The sequence below is a fragment of the Ranitomeya variabilis genome, chromosome 2 (assembly GCF_051348905.1).
Source record: "Ranitomeya variabilis isolate aRanVar5 chromosome 2, aRanVar5.hap1, whole genome shotgun sequence".
NCBI classification, from domain to species: Eukaryota; Metazoa; Chordata; class Amphibia; order Anura; family Dendrobatidae; genus Ranitomeya; species Ranitomeya variabilis.
This window is the reverse complement of record NC_135233.1, coordinates 198,019,735-198,032,481: the sequence shown is the minus strand read 5'-3', so window position 1 is coordinate 198,032,481 and position 12,747 is coordinate 198,019,735. Positions and strand designations below refer to the sequence as shown.

General features: G+C 43.2%; 1 protein-coding gene across 2 annotated transcripts in view; it reads right to left on the bottom strand.

The window, feature by feature from the left end:
- The window catches only part of CENPI (centromere protein I), an 83,274-nt gene extending 70,776 nt beyond the window's left edge, over nt 1–12,498 (bottom strand). Inside the window, exon 1 of one of the 2 annotated variants that reach the window (XM_077283430.1) lies at nt 12,221–12,498. The gene's annotated coding sequence lies outside the window, so the exon portion shown is untranslated. Of the gene's footprint in view, nt 1–11,928; nt 12,059–12,220 lie in introns of those variants that run through there. The other variant, XM_077283429.1, reaches the window with a different exon arrangement.
- Between the last annotated feature and the right edge of the window lie 249 nt (nt 12,499–12,747).

Sequence of the window (12,747 nt, the reverse complement as noted above, 5' to 3'; positions counted from 1 at the left end):
ATCTGGACGTGTGAGACTGGCCTAAGATACATAATCTGTATGTGGCGTGTTCACACAGGGAATGCAGAGCATCTGGTTCTCAGCCTATTAATGACGCCCTATGGCAGGCTGCCCAGTGCTAACTATAATGCATCCTGTGTGAACATTTTATTTGGGTCTGCTGCACCCTGCTTGTGCATTTGTATTGAGGCCCATTTAGACAGGACCCTTGACGTGGGTTGCTAGCTTACATATTATGACCAGAATATCAACCAATACCTTACATATATTTATATGTTTTGTTTTGCACGTTGTATTTTTTGCAGGGTGCAGTTGGGCCCAAATGGTTCTGTACACTGTGGCCTCTGTTCACACAGGATGCATTATAGTTAGCACTGGGCAGCCCGCCATAGGGCGTCATTAATAGGCTGGAGCCAGATGCTTGCATTCCTTGTGTGAACACGCCACATACAGTTTTTATCTTAGTGCATTGGTGTACCACACGGCCAATCCCTGATTGAAGGCTGGCTGTTTCATTAGGTATTGCACCTGTGCATTTGCTATGTTATTTGGGTCTGCTGCCCCTGCTTGTGCATTTGTATTGAGGCCCATTTAGACAGGTAAGCATCTCTGCCTGTTTTTGGTGTGCTTTATTAAATTACAAAGGTCAGATTAATATTAGAAACCCTTACAGTGAGTAATACAGAGCGGAGGTGACAAAGCAGCAGGAGGAGATGTGACATAGTTATTAACCCCTTCCCGACATTTGACGTACTATCCCGTCGAGGTGGGGTGGGCCCGTATGACCGCCGACGGGATAGTACGTCATCACCGATCAGCGGCGCTCACGGGGGGAGCGCGGCCGATCGCGGCCGGGTGTCAGCTGCATATCGCAGCTGACATCCGGCACTATGTGCCAGGAGCGGTCACGGACCGCCCCCGGCACATTAACCCCCGGCACACCGCGATCAAACATGATCGCAGTGTACCGGCGGTATAGGGAAGCATCGCGCAGGGAGGGGGCTCCCTGCGGGCTTCCCTGAGACCCCCGGAGCAACGCGATGTGATCGCGTTGCTGCGAGGGTCTCCTACCTCCTTCCTGGCTGCAGGTCCCGGATCCAAGATGGCCGCGGCATCCGGGTCCTGCAGGGAAGGAGGTGGCTTACCGAGTGTCTGCTCAGAGCAGACACTTGGTAAGCCTGCAGCCCTGCACAGCAGATCGTCGATCTGGCAGAGTGCTGTGCACACTGCCAGATCAATGATCTGTGATGTCCCCCCCTGGGACAAAGTAAAAAAGTTAAAAAAAATTTTTTCCACATGTGTAAAAAAAAAAAAAAAAAATCCTAAATAAATAATAATAAAAAAAAATATATTATTCCCATAAATACATTTCTTTATCTAAATAAAAAAAACAAAACAATAAAAGTACACATATTTAGTATTGCCGCGTCCGTAACGACCCAACCTATAAAACTGCCCCACTAGTTAACCCCTTCAGTAAACACCGTAAGAAAAAAAAAAAAAAAACGAGGCAAAAAACAACGCTTTATTACCATACCGCCGAACAAAAAGTGGAATAACACGCGATCAAAAAGACTGATATAAATATCCATGGTACCGCTGAAAACGTCATCTTGTCCCGCAAAAAACAAGCCGCCATACAACATTATCAGCAAAAAAATAAAAAAGTTATAGTCCTGAGAATAAAGCGATACGAAAATAATTATTTTTTCTATATTTTAGTTTTTATCGTATAAAAGCGCCAAAACATAAAAAAATGATATAAATGAGGTATCGCTGTAATCGTACTGACCCGAAGAATAAAACTGCTTTATCAATTTTACCAAACGCGGAACGGTATAAACGCCTCCCCCAAAAGAAATTCATGAATAGCTGGTTTTTGGTCATTCTGCCTCACAAAAATCGGAATAAAAAGCGATCAAAAACGGTCACATGTCCGAAAATGTTACCAATAAAAACGTCAACTCGTCCCGCAAAAAACAAGACCTCACATGACTCTGTGGAGCAAAATGTGGAAAAATTATAGGTCTCAAAATGTGGAGACGCAAAAACTTTTTTGCTATAAAAAGCGTCGCTGGTTTCACACTTGCGTTTTTGTCTGCAGCGTTTTTTGCACAAAAAACGCATGCATTTTTTCCCTATATTTAACATTGAAAACGCATGCGGTTTTTTTGTACGCGTTTGGTCGCGTTTTCAAACGCATGCGTTTTTTTTCTGCATGCGTTCATTTTCAGAAATACAACCTGCAGTATTTTCTTGCGTTTTTAAGCACATGCGTTTGTTTGCGTTAAAAACGCATGCATTTAAACACACTGAAAAGCCACCCACCACCATCAAGGTGATAAAGGGATCCAAACCCTAACCCTAACTCTACCCCTAACCGTTTAATGAACATTTTCTGACAGTCATAGTGCCACGTATTTCAGTGCCACGTATTTCAGTGCCACGTATTTCAGTGCCACGTATTTCAGTGCCACGTGTTTCAGTGCCACGTATTTCAGTGCCACGTATCACATATTTCAGTGCCACGTATCACGTATTTCAGTGCCACGTATCACGTATTTCAGTGCCACATATTTTAGTACCACGTATTTCAGTGCCACGTATTTCAGTGCCACGTATTTCAGTGCCACGTATTTCAGTGCCACGTATTTCAGTGCCACGTATTTCAGTGCCACGTATTTCAGTGCCACGTATTTCAGTGCCACGTATTTCAGTGCCACGTATTTCAGTGCCACGTATTTCAGTGCCACGTATCACGTATTTCAGTGCCACGTGTTTCAGTGCCACGTATTTAAGTGCCACGTATCACGTATTTCAGTGCCACGTATTTCAGTGCCACGTATTTCAGTGCCACGTGCCACGTATTTCAGTGCCACGTATTTCAGTGCCACGTATTTCAGTGCCACGTATTTCAGTGCCACGTATTTCAGTGCCACGTATTTCAGTGCCACGTATTTCAGTGCCACGTATCAGTGCCACGTATCACATATTTCAGTGCCACGTATTTCAGTGCCACGTATTTCAGTGCCACGTATTTCAGTGCCACGTATTTCAGTGCCACGTATTTCAGTGCCACGTATTTCAGTGCCACGTATTTCAGTGCCACGTATCACGTATTTCAGTGCCACGTGTTTCAGTGCCACGTATTTAAGTGCCACGTATCACGTATTTCAGTGCCACGTATTTCAGTGCCACGTATTTCAGTGCCACGTATTTCAGTGCCACGTATTTCAGTGCCACGTATTTCAGTGCCACGTATTTCAGTCACGTTTAGGGTTAGGGTTAGGGGTAGGGTTAGGGTTAGGGCTAGGGTTGGAGGTAAAGTTAGGGTTGGGGCTAAAGTTAGGGTTGGGGCTAAAGTTAGGGTTAGGGTTTGGATTACATTTACGTTTGGATTAGGGTTGGGATTAGAATTATGGGTGTGTCAGGGCTAGGGGTGTGGTTAGGGTTACCGTTGGGATTAGGGTTAGGGGTGTGTTTGGGTTAGGGTTTCAGGTAGAATTGGGGAGTTTCCACTGTCCAGGCACATCAGGGGCTCTACAAGCGCGACATGGCGTCCAATCTCAATTCCAGCCAATTCTGTGTTGAAAAAGTAAAACAGTGCTCCTTCCCTTCCGAGCTCTCCCGTGCGCCCAAAAAGGGGTTTACCCCAACATATGTGTTATCAGCGTACTCGGGACAAATTGAACAACAACTTCTGGGGTCCAAGTTCTCTTGTTATCCTTAGGAAAATAAAAATTTGGGGGGCTAAAAATCATTTTTGTGGGAAAAAAAAGATGTTTTATTTTCACGGCTCTGCGTTATAAACTGTAGTGAAACACTTGGGGGTTCAAAGTTCTCACAACACATCTAGATAAGTTCCTTGGGAGGTCTAGTTTCCAATATGGGGTCACTTGTGGGGGGTTTGTACTGTTTGGGTACATCAGGGGCTCTGCAAATGCAACGTGACGCCTGCAGACCAATCCATTTAAGGCTGCATTCCAAATGGCGCTCCTTCCCTTCCGAGCTCTGTCATGCACCCAAACAGTGGTTCCCCCCCACATATGGGGTATCAGCGTACTCAGGACAAATTGGACAACAACTTTTGGGGTCTAATTTATCCTGTTACCCTTGTGAAAATACAAAACTGGGGGCTAAAAAATCATTTTTGTGAAAAAAAAAAAGAATTTTTATTTTCACGGCTTTGCGCTATAAACTTTAGTGAAACACTTGGGGGTTCAAAGTTCTCAAAACACATCTAGATAAGTTCTTTGGGAGGTCTAGTTTCCAATATGGGGTCACTTGTGGGGGGTTTGTACTGTTTGGGTACATCAGGGGCTCTGCAAATGCAACGTGACGGCTGCTGACCAATCCATTTAAGTCTGCATTCCAAATGGCGCTCCTTCCCTTCCGAGCTCTGTCATGCGCCCAAACAGTGGTTCCCCCCCACATATGGGGTATCAGCGTACTCAGGACAAATTGGAAAACAAATTTTGGGGTCCAATTTATTCTGTTACCCTTGTAAAAATACAAAGCTGGGTGCTAAAAAATCATTTTTGAGAAAAAAAATAAAAATTATTTTCACGGCTCTGCGTTATAATCTGTAGTGAAACACTTGGGGGTTCAAAGCTCTCAAAACACATCTAGATAAGTTCCTTAGGGGGTCTACTTTCCAAAATGGTGTCACTTGTAGGGAGTTTCAATGTTTAGGCACATCAGGGGCTCTCCAAACGCAACATGGCGTCCCATCTCAATTCCAGTCAATTTTGCATTGAAAAGTCAAATGGCGCTCCTTCCCTTCCAAGCTCTGCCATGCGCCCAAACAATGGTTTACACCCACATATGGGGTATCAGCGTACTCAGGACAAATTGCACAACATTTTTTGGGGTCCAATTTCTTCTCTTACCCTTGGGAAAATAAAACATTGGGGGCGAAAAGATCATTTTTGTGAAAAAATATGATTTTTTATTTTTACGGCTCTGCATTATAAACTTCTGTGAAGCACTTGGTGGGTCAAAGTGCTCACCACACATCAAGATAAGTTCCTTAGGGGGTCTACTTTCCAAAATGGTGTCACTTGTAGGGGGTTTCAGTGTTTAGGCACATCAGGGGCTCTCCAAACGCAACATGGCGTCCCATCTCAATTCCAGTCAATTTTGCATTGAAAAGTCAAATGGCGCTCCTTCCCTTCCAAGCTCTGCCATGCGCCCAAACAATGGTTTACACCCACATATGGGGTATCAGCGTACTCAGGACAAATTGCACAACATTTTTTGGGGTCCAATTTCTTCTCTTACCCTTGGGAAAATAAAAAATTGGGGGCAAAAAGATCATTTTTGTGAAAAAATATGATTTTTTATTTTTACGGCTCTGCATTATAAACTTCTGTGAAGCACTTGGTGGGTCAAAGTGCTCACCACACATCTAGATAAGTTCCTTAGGGGGTCTACTTTCCAAAATGGTGTCACTTGTAGGGAGTTTCAATGTTTAGGCACATCAGGGGCTCTCCAAACGCAACATGGCGTCCCATCTCAATTCCAGTCAATTTTGCATTGAAAAGTCAAATGGCGCTCCTTCCCTTCCAAGCTCTGCCATGCGCCCAAACAATGGTTTACACCCACATATGGGGTATCAGCGTACTCAGGACAAATTGCACAACATTTTTTGGGGTCCAATTTCTTCTCTTACCCTTGGGAAAATAAAAAATTGGGGGCGAAAAGATCATTTTTGTGAAAAAATATGATTTTTTATTTTTACGGCTCTGCATTATAAACTTCTGTGTAGCACTTGGTGGGTCAAAGTGCTCACCACACATCAAGATAAGTTCCTTAGGGGGTCTACTTTCCAAAATGGTGTCACTTGTAGGGGGTTTCAGTGTTTAGGCACATCAGGGGCTCTCCAAACGCAACATGGCGTCCCATCTCAATTCCAGTCAATTTTGCATTGAAAAGTCAAATGGCGCTCCTTCCCTTCCAAGCTCTGCCATGCGCCCAAACAATGGTTTACACCCACATATGGGGTATCAGCGTACTCAGGACAAATTGCACAACATTTTTTGGGGTCCAATTTCTTCTCTTACCCTTGGGAAAATAAAAAATTGGGGGCGAAAAGATCATTTTTGTGAAAAAATATGATTTTTTATTTTTACGGCTCTGCATTATAAACTTCTGTGAAGCACTTGGTGGGTCAAAGTGCTCACCACACATCTAGATAAGTTCCTTAGGGGGTCTACTTTCCAAAATGGTGTCACTTGTAGGGAGTTTCAATGTTTAGGCACATCAGGGGCTCTCCAAACGCAACATGGCGTCCCATCTCAATTCCAGTCAATTTTGCATTGAAAAGTCAAATGGCGCTCCTTCCCTTCCAAGCTCTGCCATGCGCCCAAACAATGGTTTACACCCACATATGGGGTATCATCGTACTCAGGACAAATTGCACAACATTTTTTGGGGTCCAATTTCTTCTCTTACCCTTGGGAAAATAAAAAATTGGGGGCAAAAAGATCATTTTTGTGAAAAAATATGATTTTTTATTTTTACGGCTCTGCATTATAAACTTCTGTGAAGCACTTGGTGGGTCAAAGTGCTCACCACACATCAAGATAAGTTCCTTAGGGGGTCTACTTTCCAAAATGGTGTCACTTGTAGGGGGTTTCAGTGTTTAGGCACATCAGGGGCTCTCCAAACGCAACATGGCGTCCCATCTCAATTCCAGTCAATTTTGCATTGAAAAGTCAAATGGCGCTCCTTTCCTTCCGAGCTCTGCCATACGCCCAAACAGTGGTTTACCCTCACATATGGGGTATCAGCGTACTCAGGACAAATTGTACAACAACTTTGGGGGTCCATTTTCTCCTGTTACCCTTGGTAAAATAAAACAAATTGGAGCTGAAATAAATTGTGTGTGAAAAAAAGTTAAATGCTCATTTTTATTTAAACATTCAAAAAATTCCTGTGAAACACCTGAAGGGTTAATAAACTTCTTGAATGTGGTTTTGAGCACCTTGAGGGGTGCAGTTTTTAGAATGGTGTCACACTTGAGTATTTTCTATCATATAGACCCCTCAAAATGACTTCAAATGAGATGTGGTCCCTAAAAAAAAATGGTGTTGTAAAAATGAGAAATTGCTGGTCAACTTTTAACCCTTATAACTCCGTCACAAAAAAAAATTTTGGTTCCAAAATTGTACTGATGTAAAGTAGACATGTGGGAAATGTTACTTATTAAGTATTTTGCGTGACATATGTCTGTGATTTAAGGGCATAAAAATTCAAAGTTGGAAAATTGCGAAATTTTCAAAATTTTCGCCAAATATTCGTTTTTTTCACAAATAAATGCAAGTTATATCGAATAAATTTTACCACTAACATGAAGTACAATATGTCACGAGAAAACAATGTCAGAATCGCCAAGATCCGTCAAAGCGTTCCAGAGTTATAGCCTCATAAAGGGACAGTGGTCAGAATTGTAAAAATTGGCCCGGTCATTAACGTGCAAACCACCCTTGGGGGTGAAGGGGTTAAGGGTGAAGGAAGACTTTAAGTCCATCTAATCCAACCCATCGCCTAACCTAACATGCCCTAACATGTAGTGCAGCGGATGAAGAGTCATTTATTGTCCACTTAATGTGTAGTAGACGTGATACTCTATGATAATTGGAGTAAGTATACCAAAGAAAATGCACGGAGTGAAAGCAGTGGCAAGCCGTGCCTCGGGGCCTGATAATTGGAGTAAGTATACCAAAGAAAATGCACGGAGTGAAAGCAGTGGCAAGCCGTGCCTCGGGGCCTAGTGACAGTGCAGCAGGAGAGGAGTACAGGGATTTGTCCTGGTCCAACTGATGGATCACTCTGACAGTGTCATACGCAGCTTCTTGTGCCCGTACATTTTCTTTTGCATACTTACTCCAATCATATAGTATCACATCTGTTACACAGTAAGTAAACAATACATGCGACTTTGGGAGCTATCACACCGCGCTTTTGTCCATGTTCGCGAGTCCTAGCAGGGCTTATATCCGAAGACCCCTGCAAAACAGGATTCTGGTGTATATACTGATGGGGCCATCGACTATAATGGTGCTGGGATACTGAACGTGCGCTCTTCTGTGCCTCATTTTCGGGCGTGTACACATACTGGAGGCGGACACCGAGGCACAGTCTACTTACTACAGTACATCTTAGTGCCCTGCGACCAAAATTCCCACAGGTAACAGCTGACACCTTGCGGCAGAAGCCCCGGACAGTTTTGGAGTCGATAGGGGCCAATTAACCCCAGAGTACGGTGGCCTGTGAGATCCAGCTATAAGCAAGGTCTCGCAGGCACCTTCACGGAGTCACTGACTGCTCTCAAGCACTTCTGCACCCTGCAATGCATAAGACCAACGATCAGAATAAAAATTATACATACCCACAGTGTGACTTTGTGGAAAAAGTAAAACAAAAAATTAAATAAAATGAGTAAAAAAAAAAAAAAAACGAAAAAAGTACTAAAATCATGAAAACTAAAAAGCAGCATTTGTGATAAAACAAAGATAAACCAAAAAAGTAGACATTTGTTATTGCCGTGTCCTGAAACACCCGATCTATAAACTGGCATGTTATTTATTTTATATTGCGAATACTGTAAAAAATAAAAGACACCAAAAATTCTGCTTTTACAACATACTGACACACAAAAAATTGATTATAAAGCGCTGAAAAAGTCATATAGAAAAAAAATGTTATAAATAAAAGCGCCAAATCGTCCCACAAACTACAAGCTCCAATTTGGCTCATTAGGGAAAACATAAAAAAGTTCCAGCTCTCAGAATATGATGCAAAAACAAATTCATTTTTATATAATTTGTTTTCAGACTGTACAAATACCAAATCATAAAAAAAGATATAATTTGGGTATTGCTGTAATCGTACCGACCCGACGAACAAATCGGTCTTATCACTTTTACCACATGGTGAGTTGAGTCGTGATATAACAATTCCGGTACTGAATTGCAGGTTTTTGTTCATTCTGTCTGAAAAGTCTGAATAAAAAGTGATCAAAACTGTAAAGTGCCCAACAATGGTATAAAAAAAGGTCTCCAACTTGTCGAGGAAGAAGTATGCCCTCATTCAGCTCTGCTCACAAAAAAAAAATTATATCAATCAGAATAGGGTGACGATAAAACTTTTTTTTTTAAATAAAAAAATGCATATTTAGTGTGTGATAGCAGCTAAACTTAAAAAAAAAATAATGATTTAAATCTGGTATCGCTGTAATCGCCTAACCCGAAGAATAAAGTACGGTAAGCACCTCTACCGCATGGGGAACAGCGTAAAAAATAAGAACTATTCTTGTACTGCTGCCAATTTGTTCCTTCTGCTTCCCCAAAAAAATCGGAATAAGGCTCCGCTCATTTATCCTGCGCTCTCTACTGAGCGCTTACGTCTGGGTTTTCGTGAAAATTCCCCAAAACCGTGATCCAGGCAAAACCTTGAATGGAACCACTCACTTATAAGGCAGATGGAGTCACTTTGGACTGGTCTACGTTCCAGCGGTGTCCCATCATTTTAGGTGTCTTTTTAGCGCACAAGCGTGGGCGTCCACAGATCTGTGCACACTTAAAATATGGAGACCGCCGGAGCAGACGCCAAACGGAACACGAAGTACGAAGTCTTTGTAAAAGTGGAAAACTTTGGGGCTAAAGTAACATTTTAGAGTAAAAATTACAATTCTTTTTTTTTTTTTCATTCCCATTTGCATTAATTCCTGAGTAGCATGTGAAGGGTTAAAACATTTCTGTACAGTTTTGAAGCATTTGAGGGGTGCGGTTTTTTAAAAGTTATCACTTTTGGGGAGTTTCCAATATATAATATAATATAATATATAAACTCTATTGAAGTCTGAATACGTCCATAAAGAAAGAGGATGTTTTTTCTTGAAAAAAAAAATGATAAAAGTGTTGCTAAAGTTTTAATCCCTTTAACAAAATAAAATAATGTTAAAAAAATGATGCAGCTGTAAAGTAGACATGTGGGAAATGTCAGTCATTCACTACTTAGTACAGCATGAGTGACTGGTCTAAGGATACAAAGATTGAAAATTCCACATTTTGGCGCAAGTCTGCGACAACATTTTCACAAATAAACATAAAACATATCGACCTAAAATTACCACTAATATAAAGTGCAATGCGTCACGAGAAAACAACGAATCTCAGAATCACCGGGATATGATGGAGCTCCAGAGTTATTACCCCAAGATGTGACCGACGTCAGGAAGGGGAAACCGGGCCTGGCCATTATGGGGTTAATCTTTGTAATGACGTCATAACACTTCCTATTAGTATATACCGTCCTGTGGCTGCACATCTGTGTGAGCAGGCACCTCTGTGATGTCAGGGTATGATGCCGGAGGAGTACGGTATAACATAGGAGTACGGTATGATACAGGAGGAGTACGGTATAACATAGGAGTACAGCATGTCAGAGTACGGTATAACATAGGAGTATGGTATGTCAGAGTACGGTATAACATAGGAGTACGGTATAATGCCAGAGTACGGTATAACATAGGAGTACGGTATAATGTCGGAGGACGGTATAATGTCAGAGGACGGTATAATGTCGGAGGACGGTATAATGTCGGAGGACGGTATAATGTCGGAGGACGGTATAATGTCGGAGGACGGTATAATATAGGAGTATGGTATAATGTCAGAGTACGGTATAACATAGGAGTACGGTACAATGTAGGAGTACAGTATTATATAGGAGTACAGTATAACATAGGAGCACGGTATGATACAGGAGGACGGTATAATGTCAAGAGTACAGTATAATGTCAGAGTACAGTATAACATAGGAGGACGGTAAGATAGGAGGACGGTATAATATAGGAGTATGGTATAATGTCAGCGTACGGTATAATATAGGAGGACGGTAAGATAGGAGGACGGTATAATATAGGAGTATGGTATGTCAGAGTACAGTATAACATAGGAGTACAGTATAATGTCAGAGTACGGTATAACATAGGAGGACGGTAAGATAGGAGGACGATATAATGTCAGAGGACGGTATAATGTCAGAGGACGGTATAATGTCAGAGGACGGTATAATGTCAGAGGACGGTATAACATAGGAGGACGGTAAGATAGGAGGACGATATAATATAGAAGTACGGTATGTCAGAGGACGGTATAATGTCAGAGGACGGTAAGATAGGAGGACGGTATAATGTCAGAGGACGGTATAATGTCAGAGGACGGTACAATGTCGGAGTACGGTACAATATAGGAGTACGGTATAATGTCAGAGTACGGTATAACATAGGAGGACGTAAGATAGGAGGATGGTATAATATAGGAGTATGGTATAATGTCAGAGTACGGTATAACATAGGAGGACGTAAGATAGGAGGATGGTATAATGTCAGAGTACGGTATAACATAGGAGTACGGTACAATGTCAGAGTACGGTATAATATAGGAGTACAGTATTATATAGGAGTACAGTATAACATAGGAGCACGGTATGATACAGGAGGACGGTATAATGTCAAGAGTACGGTATAACGTCAAGAGGACGGTAAGATAGGAGGACGGTATAATATAGGAGTTTGGTATAATGTCAAGAGTACGGTATAACATAGGAGTACAGTATAATGTCAGAGTACGGTATAATATAGGAGGAAGGTAAGATAGGAGGACGGTATAATATAGGAGTACGGTATTATGTCAGAGTACGGTATAACATAGGAGTACAGTATAATGTCAGAGTACGGTATAACATAGGAGCACGGTATAATACTGGAGGACGGTTGAACAGGACGGTATAACATAGGAGTACGGTATAATGTCAGAGTACGGTATAATATAAGAGGACGGCTGAACAGGACGGTATGATACGGGAGGAGTACAGTATATCATAGGAGGACGGTATACCATGTGACTACCGGCCACTTACTTTGCATCCACCACACACAACACGGACAACTTCCTGACGAGCTGTTCAAAGCAAGCGCGCATACTCCCTGCGCAGTGCGCATGTGCAGGCGCTGAGGGAAGCAGCTCCCAGTAAGTCACGTGCCTCTTGCTCTCACGTGACCGCTGTGCCGCCTAGTCGGTTCTCCTCCCATTCCTCCTGACTACCGGGAGGCGGCGCTGTGCAAGCCGGGCTCAGTGTCCCCGGTACCGGACCGAGCAGGAGGCAGCTGCCTGAGGAGGGTGCTAGTCGCCGCAGGGCTCTGATCACTCACGTGCTGTGGGTGGTGATGTGTGTGGGGTCGGCTGTGGCGCTGTGCACAGGCTCGTTCTCTGGGGTCTCCATCACCGGGGTCTTCACTGACAGCCCCTCTACGAGGCAATCCTTTCGGGGGTCTCCATTACAGGGGATTTCCCAGCAGCTAGCAGGGGCTGACTAGCTGGGGGCTGGGACCCCCAGGGACGGGCTCTGCACACTGCTCCCCGCTCAGTGTCACGGTGTGTGAGACTAGTTTATACCCCCCACCCGTATTCTGCTGCTCTTTTCCGTTTTGTGTTGCTCCATCGCTTGGGCGTTTCTCCCCAGTCTCCTCTGGGGCGGCGCTGTCAGCCCTCCCTCCCAGATGCGCCAATCACAGCGAAGCAGCTGAGCTAGCCTCGATGTGATTGGCAGAGTCTGGGAGGGAGGGGTGACAGCTCCCGCCCCAGAGGAGACTGGGGAGAAACGCCCAGCTGTCTACAAGCGGAGATGTCACATGCTGCACTCCAGAAGACACAACTGTGAATATCTGTGATGGAGCGA